At 36.1% G+C, this 5,314-nt stretch overlaps 2 long non-coding RNA genes across 2 annotated transcripts; one reads left to right on the top strand and one right to left on the bottom strand.

The window, feature by feature from the left end:
• Positions 1-255: 255 nt before the first annotated feature.
• Positions 256-1,843, top strand: LOC114539207. The gene is made up of 3 exons (XR_003688860.1): positions 256-291; positions 1,575-1,647; positions 1,804-1,843. It is a non-coding gene; the product is annotated as an uncharacterized LOC114539207 (long non-coding RNA).
• A 1,973-nt stretch (positions 1,844-3,816) lies between these two features.
• LOC114539191 lies at positions 3,817-4,327 on the bottom strand. The gene is made up of 3 exons (XR_003688845.1): positions 4,298-4,327; positions 3,989-4,064; positions 3,817-3,906 (listed from the first exon to the last, which is right to left on the bottom strand). It is a non-coding gene; the product is annotated as an uncharacterized LOC114539191 (long non-coding RNA).
• Positions 4,328-5,314: the final 987 nt, after the last annotated feature.

Below are 5,314 nucleotides of genomic sequence, written 5' to 3'. Positions count from 1 at the left end.
TTGGGTTCGACTCCCATGAATGTGTCAATTTTGCGCTGATATCTAATGGTCCGTCTTAATACAAAAGCACAACATCCAACGGACAATCTGCATCCTTTCACCACACCAACTACAAGTGTTGTCCTCATACAACAGAATGAAACTTCCAACAGAGTAAGGAGTAACCAATACCCAAGATGAAGTTCTCGTAACTTCTCAAACAGGACAGGATGCGGCATTTGTTAATGAAGTATTCTCGATGTTTAAGGGATCCTCTCAGTTAGACGTCCGATCAGAGGATATTTCAAAGTGGTAAGCTGATTTAAACTTGTGATTACTGTGCGAATACTTCACCCATTTTAATAAATATGAGACCACTAAACTCATTGCTGTCTGCTCGTAAACGGCGCACACAGATAATTTCGATTTTATCTGGAAGTATTTTATCAAATCAACTAGAAATTGTGTTATCTCAAAGAAAAAACATTTACCTATTTGTATAAATTTAGTTCATTTCAAAAGCTTTCTATAAGCCAAGATATTTATTGCCGAACTTGTACTTTTTAAATTGAATTTTAGAGAAGCGAAAATACGCAAAGCCTTCCAAAAATCTCGCCTAAAAACCTCCAAATATTTCTAGTATACATTGGATCAATATTTTCATCTATTTTACTTGAAATACAGTCGCTTTGGCGATTTGTAGTGATATTTCCAACAAACGTGTTTACAAATGGACCGGAAATGTGCATTTAATTATCACCATATTGTCGAAAAACAATTTGACTTCTAGGGACAATTTTACCCCGGAAATCGATTACCGGGCTTTTTTACCCCCACAGGGTAGGCAACGTTATTTTGATACCTCTAACCTCAGGTGACAACCACATGTGCGTGCGGCTGAGCAACGCCTCGCTATACACAATAACAAATAAAAAAAGCTATATTTTTCGAGTTTTTCTGCCCATCCTGACTTAAAAACTATCAGAAAAGATCACTAAAGCCTTTACAGTTTACATGTAACGGTTAAAAGACGACAGGATAAAAATAACGAAGAAAATAACGAAATTCCAAAGGCGATTATATTTCCGTTTGTAATCCGTGTAATTTGATATGATTTTTAGAGCTGCACTGCAGTGTCAGGTTAACAGCAATATTGATTAATTTCTGGATTAAAACGATTAAAGTATTTTTCAGCTATATTTTGGTGGTATTTTTGTGCTTTTTAAATTAAACGGATTAATTTAAACATTAAAAAACCATGATAATTTCATGATATCTGGGGATGGAGGCATGACAAGAATTATGCCTACACAATTTTGCTGTACAGTTCGATATGTCATTCATTTTACACTGGTGTTATTAAAAATAGATTTATTTTCTCCCTTTCCTATTATGTAATTGCATTTACCAATATACAGGGGTTGGGGGTATTATGTGAATATGAAAGAAAACAGCCTGCATTTTGTTCTGTATATTCTTTTTGTTATAGAAGTCACAAAATACATGCTGTTACTATACAGTATAGGGCCTTGTGATTCATATACAATTATAGTTTCAATTGTGTGAAAGTGATGTTCTTGTAATCTCAATTGTAGATTCTATTGCATATAGAGCCGAATTGGTATGGCAACATATCTTTGAGAATTGAAGTTTATGGCGGTTCTTCAGGTATGTTCTAGCAATTCACTGAAGTACTATTTGTTCGCTAAGGAATGTTGTCCCATGGTAGCGGTACGCACGAGCCTGAGATATCACAATGCTGATAACCTCACAACTATGGACAATAATATATTAATTTTCTTGTTCCTTGTTTCTCAATTTTAGATCAAATAAATTATGGCAACCCAGGAGTCGCTAACAATTATTACCTTTCTCTTATCACTGACTACACCTCCATCCATCGCTGTGCCATACATGGATTTGATGGACTGACATACCAAGCAAGGTAAATATTGCAGGCTACATTGGTATAGGTTCAGTTTATTATTATCATATTAAGACTGTTGGACATTATTTTTTTATTCAGTAATTCCCCTATATGGGAATGTGATAAAATTCGAAGTTAACCCCAGTAAAGATTTCACAAAATCAATTGAAATTACGCTGTACCTCGATTGGTTTCAATTCTGGAGGCCCCATATATGGCATTATTATCTACATTATCATTTCATTTTTGTTGATGATTGTTTCGATGGTGTTTTGGTGCCGGAAGATAGAATAATTGATACTAATTATTGCCCCCCGTACTGAAGACACATAACATCCCAGATAATAGCAACAAGTGTTGGGAATGCGGATAAGTCGACAGGACATGGTCGCTTAAATGAGGCAGCTTCTTGATCTGCACGGAAAAATTACCAGGACCAATGCATTCAAATTGACTTCGGCAAGAAAGATGTTTGGAGCGATTTCACTCAAAGTCGCCGTAATTATAATTAGCGGGTGAAGACCTACTCTGTATCCTATAGTTCCGACAGGCAAAATTCGCTCATTACAAAATAAATGGATTAGTCAGGGTTAGCTGGATTAATAAGCAAGGCTCCTACAGATTACCCTCTCACGTTATAATTATGCATCACATCATTTCCATGCGGTCATATATAACTTTTAATGTGTGATTAAGATTAATTGTTTAACAAATTACTCATTTCATTATAGAGACTCACTAGTGGAAAATGTCCTATCACCAACTGTAACCGCGCTTTACATCCGCATTCATCCAAAGACATGGTACGCAACATATCTTTGAGAATTGAAGTTTATAGCTGTTCTTCAGGTATGTTCTAGCAATTCACTGAAATAAAATTTGTTCACTAAGGAATGAGAAATGACTGAGAGATCCATCTGACTGAAATATATAGCGAAAATATTTCAATAAGTGGCTTCTGTAAGAGTGAGTTTTTGATTTAGAAATAAATTGTTTACACGATGAATTTTTTCTCTATTTTTCCATTCTTACCCCTCCAGCGGGTTCACAGGTTTTTTACTAACTTAGGTGCATTGGAATACAAGTAAGAATACGGCGTGTTTTAGAAGTTATACCTGGACGGGGAATCCAGCATATCATTATGAGGAACAAAGCTATTATAGCGGTATATACTCAGGGCTATCAAAATCAAGTTTAGTGTTATCGCTTGATTTTAATGTTTGCTGCACGGTCGGATTCTCACGATTAAAAGAAAATCAAGCGAAAAGTTTTACACGTACAAAAGTATAGATATGGAACTGTTCTTTAATTTATCGGAAGAACTAGTGCGTTTTTAACCCACCACGTGTGTCAATGAGGATGCATATTCCTTCGATGTGATCTTACATGAAGCATTTTCAGCCATGCTATGCAAATTTTATGTTATTATCATATTAATTTCTTTAGAAATTCATTGTTTTCACAGTGAATGAACTCCAAAATATTAGCAGAGTATGACTAAATTGTCGTGTTGGCTACGCAACTGAGTATTTTATTTGCTCGCAGAGACTCGTCTGTCGAACGTGACCGTCGGCTAGTCTTCACCATGAACGCAAAAAACGTTCGCAGAATGCGCTCTACTTTCGTGAAACGAAATCACGGACAAAACTCGGAATTGAGATTAAGTTCAATACACAACCGACACAAACCTTTATAAGAGTTTCGTCATCCGAGGAACACAATAAAACATTTTCTGGCTAGAGAAGAAAAAGTTAAATTATGGTCGTTAAAGATTAGGATATAAAGACAGTAGTGATAAATAAATAAGTGCGCGCTTACCTTCCAATCCCTGTGGTTGATGCCATTTTCATGTAAGTGCTAAAAATACGAAACAGTATGAATAAAGTTAGTTTAGTTCAGGCTCCTGTAGTAACACTGGATCAATAACAGATGATCCTTAACTTGGTGTCATTGAAAGCGCCAATCTCTTCCTGACATTTTCCAAAAACTTTAGTCATCGCCTGTGAATAAAATATTCCAACTTGTTTCATGCATTCTTCGAAGTCTACACATGGCTAGACTCTTGCTAAACGACATCCTCACCTGAAGGCACATTGCTTTCATAGTTGGTTTAGTTGTCAATCGGAATCTGTGGTACAGATCGTTAAACAACTCGAGCCTGAAAACAAAATAGAAAAGTCGATCGAATCGTGAATTGTTTCTTCCATGATTCTATACTTCTCTACTACATACTGCAGGACAAATAACATTTTGTAAACTGTGCAGCAATATAGAGAATAGGACGCTGAGGTATATTATATATTAAGTATCTGGAATCGTTTTTATGCAGCGGGAAGCAAGACAGTAGTTTGAATATTTGCAAATCCTGATAGATAAATGTCGTGGACTCACACATTTGTTATCGGCGTCTCCCCGTCGTTTTGTTCCAACAAGACTCTCAAATAATAGTCGCCTGATAGGAGAGATACGTTACTGAGTTTGATTGCTATCGAGGGATAGGGGGGGCGCTTTAAGAAGAACTGTTAAAAAGCTAGAGGAGTATAAGGATTATCACTAACCTATTTTCAGTTGATCAGCTAACCATTCATACAGGACTTCAAACTAAAGGTGATTCCAAAAAACAACGTAGTTTCCACTCAGATCTTTTTCCATTGCAAATGCGCGCATCTCAGATTCGAGAGCCCCAGAAGTTCCTCTCGCGTCTGTCACATTGAAAACAAAAGAAATTGTTTCAAACTCTTTTACGAGAACAGTTTAGAGAAAGAGGTCAGGACTATTGAATTTGTCTTGTTATACTCATAGCGACAGGAAATCCTCCATTGCCTTTTCATTTCCTATATTTTCAACGGAAACTAACCTTAACTTCGAGACGCACCTTGTAATTCCAAATCAGGTTGTACGCTTTCAGATCTTGACTGAATCTGTAAAAAAGATCCGTTTAAATACCATTGCTTTTTAATCTTTCAAACGACTAGAACATTTTCCCATTTTCTTAATATGAACACTTACGTGTAATAAAACAACTGGATTTAAATTCTCACATCTTTCCTGGATTTGAATCCTATTTTTGTCCTCCAATGCGAGAGATATCCTTCAAGTTGATTCCTTGACGTTCCTCTCGCTTTTCCAGAGCTCTAACCGACAAGTATAGCACGTGAAATAACAGGCTTATACGTACATACAAGCATGCATTATGAAATTTTGGAACACGATTATTGCCTTAAAACGTACTCTGCAAGCTTTACATTGTCACGAATTGATAAATGATCTTCTTTAGTCTCTGGTGGCTGAAGGAAAGATAAAAACTTTCCAACAAAATTGTTTCTTTACAAAAAGGTTATACACTTCTGAATGAACTACTTTTTAATTATTTCGTCAGTGGAGCAGTTGGCACAGTTTAAGGATGAA

The sequence above is a fragment of the Dendronephthya gigantea genome, unplaced genomic scaffold (genome assembly GCF_004324835.1).
Source record: "Dendronephthya gigantea isolate DGI-Jeju-01 unplaced genomic scaffold, DenGig_1.0 000196F, whole genome shotgun sequence".
NCBI classification, from domain to species: Eukaryota; Metazoa; Cnidaria; class Anthozoa; order Malacalcyonacea; family Nephtheidae; genus Dendronephthya; species Dendronephthya gigantea.
This window is presented reverse-complemented; position numbering and strand designations above follow the sequence as displayed.